The 16,845-nt window shown below is 47.3% G+C and overlaps 1 protein-coding gene across 2 annotated transcripts in view; it reads left to right on the top strand.

Annotated features, from left to right (window-relative positions):
* LOC146821009 (visual pigment-like receptor peropsin) overlaps nucleotides 1–16,845 on the top strand; it is a 737,141-nt gene that overhangs the window by 19,995 nt on the left and 700,301 nt on the right. The gene's annotated exons all lie outside the window — the stretch shown is intronic.

Genomic DNA, 16,845 nt, shown 5'->3' with positions numbered 1-16,845 from the left:
AGCTCCTTTCCGTACATGCACCACTTTCTTCATCCCCCCCATATCGCCCACGTTTTTACACGCTTTCACCACTCTCCTGTTGTCATAATATTTATTTTGTTTATTCTATTCAACCTTAACATTTGTCATCGAGCCCACCTGTGGACTTAACTTTCCTTATCATTGTCGACATCCTTGATAGGACAAAACAAGTAGGTTTTCTTCCCCTCAGACACTCAAAAGGTGAGACTACTGAGTAGAATGTGGCGTAATGTGATAAAACCACAACATGGCTCTAATCGCATTCACAAGAATGCAAGTATTGGCAATGGCCCACAGATTACAATCCCCCAAAACCCGATTGTAAGAAATTGGGTTATTGGTTAAGGGGGTGGAGTCCCCACTCAGGCAACAACCACTGTCCTTGCCAAGGTGTAGCGCAAAAGTCACAACATTAACCTCTGCTCAACACTCTGGTAGCTTGGCACAAAGCAATCAGGCTGAATTTGATGCACAGCACAGATTCACTAACATTTTGCATTGTGGATGTGCCTCTTTTTTGGAGCAGCCACTACACAAAATGTTATCTGTGATTTACAAAGCCAGGAACAATTTGTGTAGCTTTGCATCAGATTTTTTCAAAAAAGTAATGCGAGGCAGCACATAGCACTGCCTTACGTTAATTTGCATTAGGGAGGTTCTATGGGTGGAGCCTGGGCATTCCCATGCACCCATTCTTAGATTTTGGCACACTCCCTGATTTACTAAAGCTAGTAAACCTGGGAATGTGTCAAAAAGCTATGTCTCCCTGAAGCAGGGGTAATCAGGAAAAATATCTTTATTGCTACTCATTACGTCTACTTTTGCAGCACACATAGAAAGAGGAAAATGCCTTTAAGGACTGTTTTTGTGCAGGAAGGTGTACCTTCCTGCACACAAAGAATCCTGACTGTAAAGCAGGCATCCTTGCACCTTGGTACAAGGGTGTCTGCATTGGCATTAGGCAGCACACAGTGTGATAGTGCTAGGAGACAGCAGAAATGTGCCATATTCTAGTTGATATGGCTAATTTCTGCTATCTTTCAGGCAGCATAGCGCAGCAACTTTGCCTGCTGCCCTGTGTTGTGTGAAAAATCAGTAATTCTGCCACAAAGTATTTATGCAGAACAAAAACAGTGAAAACACATCACAAGAAAAATCCTCATCTAGTTTAGAAAATTGAAGTACATTTTAATAATTAAATGATACCAGGACAACAAAAATCTAACCAATAGAACCAGAGATATTACATTCTAAAGTTGTAAGTAAAAATAACACCTAATAGCACAAAGTGCCATTTCAGGCCATCTGGGAAAGTCAGAAGTTCAAGCTGACCGCGATGGATCATGGGCCGGATACAGGGACCAGGTTGCTTCCTCTGAAAAAGTACACTTTTTGAATTCTGATGCTGCGAGGATCAGGCAGAGCGTGGCGATGATAGTCACTGTAGCGTGAAGAGCAGGACTGGCATTGTGGACAGTCGTCACTGCAGCATGAAGATCCAGTTGGTCGTCGCAGGTGGTTGTTGCTGGATCTTCGTGTTGGTGGTGACAGTGGAATGTCGTTGCTGTTAAGTGAAGTGCAGCTCTCGCATTGCCGGTTGCAGTTGGCAGTGACTTTAGAAAAGTGGGATTAATAGGGGCTTTGTGTTGGCAGCCATCATGGACGGCAGAGCCTCTGCACGAATGGGCCAGTTAGCAAAGAGGCCAAACTTCAGTTTTTACCCTTCTTTCACTGGATGAGGTCAACTGATGCCAGCCAAGGGACAAGGACCTAGGAAGGCACCTCTTGCAGATCAGGCACTCACTCCAGCAGAGGCCAGCGGGGCTCAGACAGGTTCACTTTCAGGACCAGCTGCAAATAGCTTCAGTGCAGCAGGTCAGCTAGGCAGTTGCAGGGAGGCTTCAGGAGCTTGTTGAGCCCCTGTAGCTCAGACAGGGCAGCAAATGGACCCTTGGAGGCCCTCAAATTAGTCGGGATGAAGGGAGCCGGTCCAATCTTTCTTTTCTGAAAGCATGGCAGTCTTCATGCAGTAGGGCAGTCCGCTGGTAGCAACAAGGCAGTCCTTTAGGAGCAAATGTCGACTGGTCCAGGAGTGTACTGAAGAGTGGCTCTGGACGTACAATATTTATATCTGGTGCCTGCCTGAAATAGGGGGGTCCCTATACTACCCCCACATCTGGTTCTGGAAAGTTCTTCCCCTGTGTAGGCTCCAAACGGTCTGAAGTGACAAAAACCTAGTGTCATATTCCTTTGTGTGACTGGAGGCAAGTCCTTTGAAGTGCAAGTGCAGTACAAACCCTAAAGATCGTGGTGAGATGGCCCATCCTGCCCACACATAGTCCCTTACATCAATAGCAGAGTCATTCACAGTCATGTGACCCAAGACACTGCAGACGGCACAAATGGTAGGACAAAAACCTGCCAACTTTCCAAAAGTATACAAACTTGATATCTAGTTGCATCGTTTATCAAAAGGTTTAACAATAAATGAGCCACTGTCTTTAATTCATGAGCCCGTGTGATTTATTTCACTTTAAAAAAAAATCTTAATCAGAAAAATGTTTTATGCATTTTAGTCATGTCATCATGAAGGGCAACACATGATTTTTCAACATATTTACAAATAAAATACAATACGCATAAAAAACAGTTATATATACAAAACTGACATATACAAACCAAACTTAATGATATGTTCCTTACTAAAATCAGAAACACTAGGCCGAAGATTATACTTTTTAAAGAAATGTCTATTTATCCTGCCAGTGAATGTGGCTCTAGGAATTTGAGCTAAAAGTGTTGTCGATTGGAGAGTGGTGTAGGAAAGTAGTATCTGCTTCTTATGGTTACCCCCACTTTTTGCTGATGTCACACTGTTTTTGGCTTAGTCTGACTGGGATCCTGCTATCCAGGACCCCAGTCTATCTGCTTTCTCCTGTAAATTGCAATGCATGTACTTTAGGTACACTCCAGATTGGATTCTGGGGTACCCTTATCAGTCCCTAGTATACGGTACACCAAGTACCCAGGGCATAGGTACCCCAGAGGCCTCCCATGGGCTGCAGCATGTATTCTGCCACCCATGAGAGGCCATCCAAATTGACAAGACTGGCCTGCTACTGCAGACTGAGTAAGCTAGTGCTTGCACCACTTACTGAGATATAGGTTCACTATATTTCTCTAAATCACTACACTTAAATACCTATCAGTCACCCCTATGGCAGGCCTTAACAATCCTGAAGGCAGGGTGCTGGGTTTAACGTGAGAGGGTGCCCCTGCATGAGCAAAACCCCTCTGCAGCCTTCGGAGACCATTCACCGGGATTGTCTGTGATGCAGCAAGACATATATGTTTAAGTGCATTATAACCTCGCTGTAAATGCTAACTTTAAAACGGCTGCTTAGAAACATGTTGTGTTTGGTGTCAGACCCCTCAGAATCATACCTCCACACCAGTAACTGGTGTGGGAGGTATGATTCCACCCTTCTAGAGTGGCATATGTGGGTCACCGGTATACCCGGTACCAGCTTTTCGACCTGGGCAGCACAAAATGGATGCTGCCAGCCACAGACAGGGATCTGCCCTCCTGCTGCTGAGCCAAGCTTGGCCAGAGGAAGGCATGACAATAGGCATCCTGTTACAGGGAGGTGTAACCATCTCCCACACAGGGTTTAGTGTATCGGGGCTGGGTGGGTGCACTCTCCGTGTGCCAGAAAGTCTGCACTGGCGGCACATTTGGTGTCCCTGTGCATAGTCCAGCTCAAACCAGTTCTGGGAGCCATTGGCTCCTGCTCTGGTCGTGAAACTAGAGAAAGGACATGGGTGTAGCCATCCATCTGTCCTGCTCCTCCCCTAGCAAGGTCCACAGAATCTATCCAACCCCTTCCGATGGGTATAAAGCGGGTAACCTGATCTCAGGACTTTAGATTTTACCTGGACAAGATTCTGCTAAGAAGAAACCAAGTACTTTGATTGCCTGCTCGACGCTGCATGAATGAAGAATCTCCCTCGGAGTAAAGGAGTTACTCCCTGCAAAAGCAGGCACCTAAATGCATCTACCGGGTTGCTTCTCCCGAGCTCCTGAGGAATCCAAAGATTTCAGCAATACAGGAGGTGGGTTCCCGAAGGTCCCTGAGGTCCATCTGCCCTCACTGCAATTCTTAGATCAGTATCCCTTGTGGGGACCGTGCAACCGAAACCCCTGTGCACCGTGTGTTTTTGCAGTTGCATACACTTAGTGACGAATCCTGAGCCTGTGCTGGGACTCCGTGTAGTCCTGACCCCGAGCAGTATTTTCACTGAAGATTTCCGGCCTCCACTCCACGAGTGTCCTGTGGGCTGGTCCTTTGCATACTTGCTTGAAGTCTCCTCATGATCCCTGGTCCGTTGGCCTGTGGGTCCTATCGAGGATCACCTTGTGAATTCTAGGGCTTACCTGGTTGCTCCAGACATGCCCCGACTCTCCAGTGCTTGGAGAGTCCCCTTGACCTTGCTGGTCCACACCGTAACCTGTTTCCTCTGTCCGTGTGGGTTGCAGTTGCCAAGGCTTGTTGGTGCTCCAGCCGGACATCAACCCCTCAGCTCTCGACATCCTTCGTGGGACAGCTCACCTCTGGTTGGATTCTGTTTGTCTTAGACGTCTCCTGGTCCCCGTGGCTGCAGAGTCAAACAACCCTCCTTTTCACCTGAAGCACCCGACATTGGTGGGCATTCGACTACCGAGCCCCTGGTCACCAGAAGTGACCCAGACTCTGTCCCCTCTGCTTTCAGGTTCCTCTCACCTCGAATCCAGGCTTTATTACACAGGACACACTTCGCCCTCCTGACAGCAGTACTTTTTTTTTTTTTTAAATTTTTTGTAATTTTTTTTTTTATACTTTCTTTATTCGTTTTTCCCATAAACATGTACAATTTTAACATGAGCTGTTATCACAAGGTACAACAATATCTCATAGCATACAGCAAATTGACAGTTTCTAGAAAGCAACATATTAGCCCGCACTGAGTCCAGACCAAAGGCATATTTCTATAGTCAGTGGTGATTGAGGCTGGGGGGTAGAGAACGACCATAAATGTGCAATCCCAATTGTCCGAGCCTGGTTTTTCTGGGTGTCGTCAGGAGTGTCCAAGGGCATCCACAACATCAATCATACCCATCCACAGTATGACATCACCAATGTACACAGATGGTTATAACAGCAGAGCATATCCCCTCAAAACCATACGCCTAACTGCAGAATTGACAAACTTTTATCCCCCGTACCGTCTATTGGGATTTCGTTGCGACTTCAGTAATATAATCGACATTGACTTCATTGTTTACAGTGGGATGTGACATGAGAAAACTCTTAAGGGGTCCCGTCCCCAGATATCCACGGGTTTAGAGGCGGCAGGTAGAAGTTCCGCGTATCTGAGCAGAGTGTCCTGGCAGTGTACCATGTCTTGTATCCATTCTTTAAATTTGGGGGCTCTGCCTCTCCCCCATCAGCAGGCCACTCGTCTTTTTGCCAATAAAAGAGCAACAGTTATGAATCTACGATATGGTCTTTCTATTGTTTTGGTGTAACCCAATAGAGCCTGTGTTGGAGATGGATGTAGAGGGGTGTTTATCATTTCAGAGAGGCCCGAGTAAACCTGCTGCCAGTATCTAGTAATGTCAGGGCAACCCCAGGCCAAATGTAAGAAGTCCGCTGCCGGCGCGCGACAGCGCCCACAGAGGTCATCCTCTCGAAGGCCAAACCTGTACATCTGAGCGGGAGTGCAATAAAGTCTATGCAGGAATTTGTAGTGAATGATCCTAAATCTACTGCTGGATGAGATCTGCTCAGTCTGTTGGCAGAAAAAATTCCAAAGGTCATCTTCAAGGGGTTTGCCTATGTCCTCCTCCCATTTAGTGCGTGCTTTACAGGACCCAAGATCAAGTGAGGTGTGAATCGTGTGATATAACTTAGAGACAGCGTGAACAGGTGAGTGAGCTTGGAGCAGCTGGTGCAGCGGCTCCAACGTGGGTGGTTCATTAGGGTACGTCTCAGTAACCGCCTGAATCCCACTGCGTAGCCGAATATACAGAAATGTATCCATGGGTGTAGGAGTCAGGTCCCCACACATGTGTGCTATTGAATGAAAATGACCACCATGATACAGATCTCCCCATGTCTTGATTTTGAGTTTGGTCATCATGTTTTTAAACAATTGTTCCTGTAATAGAGGTAGTTGGGGGTGGTATGCTAGTGGTAGCAATGGGGAATATACTAGCGACATCTGGACTGTCCGCGCAATGTGTCGCCAAGCAAGAATGGAGCTAGAGATGGGAGTCTGATACGCAGCCTGTGTCTCAGGTTTACTGAATAATGCCCCTTCAAGCGGGATGGGATCCGCCAGCCAATGTTCGACCACCACCTGGTGCATAAAAGGGGGGGGGATGGATCCAATAGTAGACAAATTGGGCCTGCGCGCTATGATAATATAGTTCAAAATCCGGTAAATCTTAGCCTCCCTGTGCAAATGGGCGGATCATCAGATCCCATCTCAACCGAGGCCGCTTACCTCCCCAAACCAGCCGGATGAGTTCAGACCGCAAGAATTTGAAAAAGGGCTTCCCCGGGAGGTAAGGGATGTTGAGAAATAGGTAAAGGAGTTTTGGGAGAATGACCATCTTAATGAGGGACGCACGGCCTGCCATGGAGAGAGGGAGCGTGATCTATCTGGTCACGCACGTCTGAATAAGGTCCATTGCACGGCCATAGTTCAGCCGCAGTAGTTCCTCTCGATCCCGAGAGATCAGAATTCCCAAATATCTGACTTCACTGTCGCACCACTGCAGGGGATAATCAAGAGGGAAGGGTTTTGCCGCCGCTGTGAGTGGGAAAATAGTAGATTTCCCCCAGTTGATGTTAATACCTGACAGTACCGCGAAGCGTATAAATTCTCTCAAGATGGGGTTGAGATTGACGGATGGATCTCTGATGTAAAGCGTAATGTCATCCGCGTAAAGGGATATCAGAACCTGCCTCTGGTAGCAACGCAGAGCCTTGTCCCGGTGGTATTGCCGGAGCCGGGCTGCTAAGGGTTCAATGGCCAGAGCAAATAAAAGAGGAGACAAGGGGCACCCCTGCCGAGTGCCCCTTGATATCTCAAAGGCCTCGGATATACGCCCGTTAATACCCACCCTGGCCATGGGTTTATGATAAAGTATCGTGATCCATCTCAAGAATCCTATGGGTAGACCCATATTACGCAGTATACAAAGGAGGTAGTCCCAATCCAATGAGTCGAAGGCTTTGGTGGCGTCTAAAAAGACCACCACCATTGGTAAGTCAGGGTCGACATTCTGTAGTATTGCGAATAAGGTACGCAGGTTATGTGAGGTAGCTCTACCGGGGATAAATCCCACCTGATCGGATAGTACCAGTCCCTCTATCAGTAACTTCAGGCGATTAGCCAGTACCTTAGTTAAGATCTTAGCATCGCAGTTAATCAAGGAAAGGGGACGATATGAATCACAGCACTTCGGTGATTTCCCAGGTTTAAGTATGGAGGTGATTAAGGCCTCCTGCATCGATGGTGGGAGTACTCCAGACTCATGTGCTTTGTGGAAGACCTCCCTAAGCACCGGCGCAAGTATGTCCACATAAGCCTTGTAAAAGTCTATAGGCAAACCATCCAACCCCGGCGCTTTTCCGGCTGCCATCTGCCCTATTGCATCTCTAATTTCGTCCAGTCCTATAGGTGCCGCTAAGAACTCTCTCTGATTGTCTGGCAGCCATCCCAAAGTGAGCTCACCCATGTAATCATCCATTTCCAAGGTTCCCACCCTGGTAGTGGTATATAAGGACGCATAGTGTGTAGTGAAAGAGGCCATGATCGATTGCGTGTCGCGCAGGAGATCTCCTCCATCAACCTCCAACTCCATGATAAAATTAGAGCGCCGTGGGGGCCCCACGACTCCCGCCAGAGACTTCCCAGGTCGCTCACCCTCTCCTACGCCCTAGCCTTGAAATATTTACTGCGAAAGTGAGCCTCCCTGTCAGCAGTGGATTTATAGTCAGTCAATGCCTCTCGGTATTGAGCTAGAGCATCTGCATCGGTGGCGAAGTCCAGCTGGGTTTCCAACTTGTGCAGGGTGCCCTCCAGTTTATGTAGTGTATTACGCAGTGCTCGAAGCACCCCCGAGCTCTTGGAGATGCAAACACCCCGAATCGTGACTTTCAGCGCCTCCCACATAGTGGCCATACTCTCCACCGACCCCTTATTATGTGAGAGGAATTCCTCAATGTCCCGTCCCAGATCAGTTCGAAAGAGTTCGTCTAGTAAAATGTTGGGTTGTAATCTCCATGTAGGTGGTTACCCCACAACGTCTAGTAACCGGAATTTAGCCAAAACTGGGGAGTGATCCGAGAAAGTGCGACCCACATGCTGTACCGCTAACAAAGCCGGGGCCAGACCCCGAGAGATTAAGATGTAGTCCAGCCTAGCCCAGGAAGCGTGTACTGTATTCCAGTGTGTGCCTTCTGCCACCAACGGGTATAGGTGCCGCCAAGCGTCTATGACATCCTGATTATCGCACATGTCCCTCAAATATCTATACGTGTTGGTGTAATGATGTGCAGAAGGGTTCGATCTATCCATGACCGGATTAAGGACTGCCTTAAAGTCCCCTCCCCATATCATGTGTGTTGATCCTATGTCTCTTATCTTATTCCAGAGAGCAATAAAACTGCTAGGGTCATCGGAGTTGGGACCATAAGAGCAGGCCAAGGGGATAGTTTCATTGCCAATCCTGCCCCACATTAGACAGTACCGCCCCTCCCGGTCAATCACCTCCCCCATAGGAGTGTAGGGAATATTTATTTTTATCAATATGGCAGTACCTCTGGCGTATGAGGAGTATGGCGCCAAGGACGGAGTGCGCCGCCCATCTAGAAGCGAAAATACTGCGGCGTTGAGGATCCATGTGGGTCTCTTGTAAAAATACTATGTGTACACTCAGTCTATCTAACGCATGCACTATCTGTCTGCGCTTCCTGGGCTCGCCCAATCCACTCACGTTCCAAGTGATGGTAGAGATCATTCCCCCTGAGCCAATATCAATGTTGCCGACACGGCTCATTTCCCCAATAAGAACTCGTCTGTTCAACGTGGATACCGTCAACTACATGTCCTATTGCTACCTTTGTCCGGACCACGTCCGGGATCATGTCAACTCTGTGTTATATATCATTGTCCATTGCATACTCAACTAAAACATAAACATTTCCCTGAGAACCCCCCCCCACCCACACTGACATCCCAATCATGCCGGGTATGTACCTCCACCCTCTCAAAACAAAAAAAAAACACATCGAAACCCTGGTGGGGCACACCTGAAATGGGGAACAAAAAAGGGGTTCCAGACCCGCCTTCGATCTCCCCCGATATTACACCCGCTGCACGCTCGTCATTACAACTAACGGCAAACGCGGGATTGGGAAAGAAAGTGCCAGGGCGAATACTTGCTACTGCAAAGTGAAAACCTTGAGATTACTGAAGCGTTACGGCTTTTAAGTGAGCATCTAATACAAATGTGTATAGCAAACACTGCCAAATAGCACACTAAATGTCTTAAGGTGGATCTAGCCATAATACCATACTTGTAAAATAGACCAAGGAGAATGCCGCCCTCGATCAGTCCAGTGCAGATGTGGGCGAACGGGAACGCGCCCGCCCCAGGGAGGACCGAGTATTGTCCTGGGGTCGCTTATTTTCTTTCAGAAAGTGTTCCACTTGTGCTGGATCTTGAAATAGGTGCTGTTTGCCCTGGTGGACAACACGTAACTTGGCCGGGTAAATCATGGAGTATTGGATGCCTCTCTGAAGGAGCCTTTTTTGACTGCCACAAACTTGCGTCTCGCATCCTGTACTGATTGAGTGAAGTCTGGATAGAATGAAAGCGTGACGTTTTCAAACTGAACAGGTTGTTTTTCGCGGGCAAGTCGAAGTAGAGTGTCCCGGTCTCTGTAGTTCAGGAATCGGATGATGATGGGTCTGGGGGGGCCCCGGGTATAGGTCGGGGGCCAAGAGCGCGGGGGGCCCGCTCCACCACTAGTTGTTGGGAGAATGCCTCCAGGCCGAACAGATCAGCCAATAGCTTCTCAATGAAGATTTCCATTTTTCCCACATTGGTGGATTCTGCAAGGCCAACCAGGCACACATTGTTTCGGCGTGACCGCGCTTCTAAGTCTTCGCTCTCATCAGCGATCACCTTTAAGAGTCTCTCCATCTGTGTAACCTTGGTGGCATTGGCCACCACCCCATCCTCCAGATCAGAAACCCGCTGTTCCGCCTCCTTCACCCGTTCTTCCTGTTGATCCAGTCGATGCACAACAGAGTCCAGACGTTTAGACATGTTGTCCAATTTCGAGTCTATAGAGGTGAGACTCGTTTGCATACTGAGCAGGAGCGCCTTCCAATCCACCTCAGTGCTGTCTCCCCCATCAGAGTCGCCATCCTCCATCGGAGGTGCTCGGGGCTTTTTTTTGTGGGACTCAAATGGGAGCTTCGATTGTCTAGTGTCTGTTTTCCCCATGTTGGTGCTGTAGGAAGGGGGGGGGCCCAGCACACGGGAGCAAGTCCGGGGCGCCCCTGTTGCAGCACTCCCCCACCGATCCAGTAATCGCTCGAACAGCGGGGGATAGTATGTGGCCCGGCCAGGGCCTCGCTCCACCTCTCAAAACCGCATCTCCAGGCAGTGGGGTATTGAAATGGGCCCAGGGATCGACAGGGCGGCCACCGGCGATCTGCGGGAGCGATCTCCTGCGCCAACAGCCCTCAAACAGTCAAACCCTCCTCCCCGGAAGCCAAGGAGAAGATCTGCAAACCAGGATCTCGATATAAGGCCCCACGTTGTTATGAGCGCTGAGGAAAGTTACGATCCGGTGGATGCAGCCAGGCCAGCGTCGATGGGGCGCAACCCCCGTCTGTCTCCCCGTATTTTTCGTCAATGGATGGCAGTATGGAAGCCTCTCTGATGCCTCCAAGGGTCCCTGAGGTCCGGGCTCGAATGCTCCCCCCCGGCCTCCTCCACCTCTCCTCACCGGGTATTCGGATCGCTGCGGGTCGCCCCCGAAGCACCAGGGCTTACAGCCACCTCCGCACGTCTCGCGTCTCCTCCGCCCGGACTTTGCGGCCTAGCGGCCCAGGCGAATCCCCGATCTTGCGTGCCCGCGCACGCCATCCATCACACTCGGAAATGTCCGCCGCTGCATCCGCGGGCAGAGAGAACCGCCTCGTTCTCTGAATCGCAAGGGCAGATCAGCTTGAAAGATACAGCGAGTGTGCACGCGTGCTTTCTGCGCCGATATTGCCAGTTAAATGCAGGTTTCCATGATTGTGGATGAGCTGAAGGATGAAGTATTCGCCCGATCGGCGAGAGCCTCACGAATGTGCGGCCATGTTGGTCTGGCGCCCTCTAGCGCCCCCCCTCCTGACAGCAGTACTTCTTTGCAGCTCTCCATTGTAAAAGACAAAGGTTTCCGACACCACTTGAAACCTATGCACCCGGCTCCCCTGGGATAGGTAACACGGGTAACTCAGTACTCACTGGTGGGTTGGCCTTAGAACCTCCTATGTTCCAAAGGGCTTGCTTGAAGTGCTCTTAGAAGTGTCCTTAACTTGTAATTTTCCAACCGGGACTTTCCCATAGAGTTGTACGGAGCACGCGTCCGTGTTTCCTCACTGCACCATCCACCGTAGGCTCCCTGTGTCACTCCTCTGGGTGGTTCCTTGGGGTCCCAGCGATTTTACGTGCCCTAGGCACTGGGTCTAGTCAAGTCGTTGTTGTTATACCATTTTTTAAGTATATGGTTCGGTCTCCCCCCTGGAGCCCGCTGTGTGTTGTGCTATTTACGAATGTTCTATTGATTAAGTATTGTGTGCTTTGTGCTCTAGTCTCACATAGAGACTAGTAGAGAGTGGTATATTAATAAGTACATATTTTTATATAAACACTGTGTGGTTCTCCTTTCATTTAGTCATTTAGGAGATGATGGTAAAACAAGCTGCTTTATATTCCTTTAAGATTAAGCCTGAAGGCTGCTCTCCATTGCTACCACTAGGATAGCTTTCAATAAAGGTTATTCTTGACCTCATACATCATAAGGGTCGTGTGGACTGGTACAAGGTGCACACTTTCATTAGTGGACAGCATATACCAACACACCTTCTCACAAGTGGTATTAAGGCAAAATATCTCCCAAAACACAATGTGGGTGCCTTATCCCAAGAGCTGGGGTCAACGCGTTTCAAACCCCAAATCTGTTAAGGGGTCTCATCAGGACCTGGACCTGGTTGTGTCGGCTGAAACTGAATAAAATACTTGTATTATAATTGAGTGACTTTAGAGACTCCTGTTCCACTGCTGAATACTTATTCAATTGGCATTGTACCTTAAGTAATAGAGAGTGTGGAAGGCCGCACTTGTCCTCAGTGAAAGTTTCCATGAAAAATCATCAATGGCAGAGCCGTGATAGCTTTCCTAGTAATTCCAATTCCTGTCCGAAGAAAATGTATGCCGTTTTCAATAATTGTGTGTAATCCACACTGAGTAATGAACCTAGCTAGACAGGGTAACGGGAAGACTTGCCTTTATCTTTAGAAATACCTTATTCCTAAAATTGATGGCGACTTCTATGCCTTGTTGTATAAGCTCCACCTAATGAATAAAAAGCGTGTTTGTGAGGCATGTGAATGTACCCACACTTGGGCTCGTAATCATACTTTGTCTGTTTGTTATCTAAATCAAGCAAATTGACAAATGCTCGCAAGCCGGCTGCTGAGGTTGACCGTGACGTTCTCAGAATTGTTAAGGGCAACCCTGTGTTGTAACGTGTGTGCTTTTTGTATTTGCACCGCATGTGTACTGCTTTTAACAAACTCCGATTTAAAAAAAAAGCTACATGTTATCTAATGACATCATGATGATCCTTACAAACTGGGCCTCCGTCGCAGGAACCGAGTCACTTGCCTGAGGTTATTTTTGTTGCTCCGTTGTCACGCTGCGTGCTTCATCACAGGTTAAATTTTTTAAATGCCTGCTGGCTGTTATGTCTCCAAGAGATGCATACAAAAGTCCGTAGTGAAGCGTTAGGAACGTGTTTGTTTTGATGAGCCAGTCGAGTTGCATTCTGGGTTCTTGAGTTTCAAAAGAGTTGGACCGAGTTTTAATAGGTGTCTGGGCATGTTTGATGTTTTATAATTTGGCAACCTCGGTCATTTTATTTAACCCACTCATGACTGTGTCGAATTTCATTATGAGGTATGCTTACTTTCTTATTAACAGAATTTCCAAATCTCCTCCTCTAGGGTTAGGTGTGATCGCACAAAGAACAGTCCACTTCAAGTATTTTTCTGTATGATTGTGTTCCACATAATGGTTTGCCTTAGGTGCTGTTAGAATTTTATTTTTGAGTCTGTTTTACCCATCCCGCTTCCTGTCCCCTGACTCTTTGCCCTATGACTACACTACATTTCCCATAGAGCCCTGTTTCTGGGGGAGGGGTTGTGTGCCTTCCCATGCTGCCTTGCGTCGAAGGTTTAAACTGGACGCCCTTCCCTATGGCCGGCGCTTGGCTTACTGAGCTGCGGTGGACCACGCCGTGTATTGGATTCCCTGAAGTACGTGAAGCTCTCTGTTTCTGAGAGAGAGCTTGTCTTGCCGGAATACCTGCCTGTTTCTTTCGTTGTGCCCCCTACGCGCCGCTCTTTGTGAAGGAAGCATCCAAGAGCTCCGCGTCCCTCCCTGGAAGCCCCGGACTTCCCGTTGTTCGCCTTCTTTGATTTCCTTGTGGGACTGAGCACCATCTCTCCTCGTCCCCGACTTTCCCCGGACTTGCCTGCTTTGCTGCCACGCTGTGCGCATTCTGTTGGGACTGAGCGACGCTCTCGGACCCCGTAGGCTCTGAGACTCCGCTGCTTTGGACTTTTCTTGCTATCACAACAACGCGAGCCTCGCCAGGGGGTGGAGATCGAGTCTGTCCCTGATTCTGTCGCAGGACCAGCAGCACCAAGAACGTAAGAGAATTATTTTTCTTTTTTTATCGTTTGCGTTTCACTCCCACGCTCCCAATCACACAAACTTTAGCCTGAGTTAAAGAATTGAAAGTGTGTTGCTTCAACCTCTACCTGGGACTGCGGTTAATTATCTGCACCTGAAATATTTGGCTTTTGAATACGAGAGCGGCGCCTGTGTCTGTGAGTGGACTACAATAACTCCGGATTATAGGATTAGTGCTTGCTTTGTATTGATCAATTGCTTTGGCGTCCATCGAACAAAAACTGTATTTATAATTTTAGGAGAAGCAAACGAAAGCTATAGTCCTCCAAACAGTGGATTCTATATGGGATTGTATTATTGTGGTGACAAATACAAAACGGATATCGCTGTCTTCTGCATTCCTCTTCTAGCTGGGAACTACAGGAGCCCTTTCTCCTTTTCTTGTGAAGTTGCTTTATGAGGAGACCTTGCTTTACGCTAGACCAGTTGTCACACTGTGTAAGTATGTGAGAGCACACAACCTCGACTGTCATTACTGGTCTGCCCTGCTATCACACTTTACGCTCCTACATTTAACATTGCCCTTATCTCTTTCTCTCTTGTTTATTGTTTTGTCTGCTACAGTCCTGAAAATGCAAGCCTTCTCCTACTCCTTTCTTGTGAAATATCAACCTCCTGCTGTTGCCAAGAATTTGTGGTCCTGTGGTCCTCTCCTCTCTCCTTAGAGGTATCCATCTCTGGTCTTTTACAGTACAGACCAGTGAACGTACCTTGTGGGAGAGTTGGGACACTGTCCTCGCTCCTGAGGAGACTGGTTTTTCTACGGCTCTGGAATCAAGACCCGACAGTCTGGAACGGTGTTGCATGAACCTTTGCTTCACTTCTTGATTGGATTTTCCAATGTATATTTTCTGACTTGGGCAACTATGGCGTAAACCACATTTTTGGTTTTGCAGTTTGTGAACTTGTTATGTTGCCAATATGTGAGGCCATCCGTAAAGGTGGTTTCTTCAATGGTCGATTTACAGGTGGAGCAGTTGCCACACTTATGGTGTCCTTGAATCGGTTTAAGATTGAGCATGGTGCACAGAGTTTCTGATCTTTTAGTGTGGGCTTCTGTGGAATATATTACTTGTTGTCCAATACTGCGGTTCTGTTTTTTTAGGGCCCTATGTTTTGTATGGAACCTTCGATCAAATGCCAATTATTGCTTACAATCTTCTTAAATGAATGAGTGTGCGGCCCGAATGTTGTGACGCATACCAGACGTTCTGTTGGTGATTTAGACTTTTTAGTTAGTAAATGTTCACTTGATGTAAACCACACTCTCTTCATGGAGTGCTTACGTATCTTGTGGGGCTAGCTTCTTTCCTTCAATTTCCCAATCAACGTTTCAGCATGTAGTTCATAATCTTCTCTTCTGGTGCAATTACGTCTGATACGTAGAAATTGGCCATACAGAAAGTTATCTTTTAAGTGTCTGGGGTGATAATTGCTGTAGTGTAAGGTGTTGTTCTTGTCAGTTGGATTGGTATGTAGTCTTGTAATCAGACCATTTGGCGATGTTTACACCTCCACGTCCAGAAATGCAAGACTTTTTTTGCTGTGTGACAAGCTGAATTTTATGTCAGGGTTACGGCTGTTTAGCCACATGTGGAATTCAGTTAAGGATGACTCATTACCTTCCCAAATGCTCCAAACATCATCTATAAATCGATACCATAGCAATATATGTTCAATGTACGGATTGTTGTTGTAGATATATCGGTGTTCATATCTGGCCATGTACAGTACTGCCATTTCTGGAGCGAAGGGCAACCCATGGCAGATTCTTTGACTTGTAGAAAGAACTCCTCATCAAATTTGAAAAAATTATTATGGCTAGGGCAGTCGTCTTCAAATCTGGGGAACTGGGTTCGAGTCTCAGTAATGACACTGAACATCCTGTGATTCTGGACAAATCACTTAATCTCCCCGTGCCTAACAAAAAAAAAAAAAATGAATGTGTCCCCTCATGTAATGCAACTGGTGCTATGTAAAGCGCTCTGATACCTGATTCGGGTCAAGGTCGCGCCATATAAAACTCTGTAAAAATAAAAAAAGAAAGAAGAATGATAGCGAGGCCAAACGGAGGATGAAGTGGGTTGGTACTTGGTGTGGTCTTGGCCGGCCGTTGGTACAAACAAAATTCCATTGATTCCAAAGCATCCTCCTGGGGAATTTGTGTGTAGAGGGATGTTACGTCCAGTGTTGCTAAAATATGGCATATAGGGTCAAAGCCAAATCCTTCAACTTTAATGATAAATTCCATGGTATCACGTAGAACCAAGGAACTTCAGGTAGAAAAGTTTTCAAAAATATATCCACATACTTGTAAAGTGGCTCTAAAACGGAATCACATTCAGAAACAATTGGTCTTCCGGGAGGGTGCAGAGCGTCTTTGTGAACCTTGGGCAAAAAGTACATTACCGAGTTCGTGGATATTTATTTATCAGAAACTCTGACTCCTTGGGGCCCAAAATCCCCATTTCAAACCCTTCATTGACAATCTTCGCTATTTTATCTTGGATTTCTTTCGTAGGATCCCGCTGGATATGTCGATACCACATGGGATTGTGTACATTACTTCTGCCCTTCTTGAGATATGCTTCTTTTGGCCATATGGCAACAGCCTCTCCTTAGTCAGCTGGCTTAATCACTGTTGATTTTTGCTCCTTAAGTGATTGAATGGCCATCCTGTATTCACGTAAGATGTTTTTAGAAATACTTTTTTCTTTTCAAGTGCATTTAAGGAT

The sequence above is a fragment of the Triturus cristatus genome, chromosome 6 (assembly GCF_964204655.1).
Source record: "Triturus cristatus chromosome 6, aTriCri1.1, whole genome shotgun sequence".
Lineage (NCBI taxonomy): Eukaryota > Metazoa > Chordata > Amphibia > Caudata > Salamandridae > Triturus > Triturus cristatus.
The sequence above is the reverse complement of the archived record's forward strand: the minus strand, read 5'-3'. Positions and strand labels throughout refer to the sequence as shown.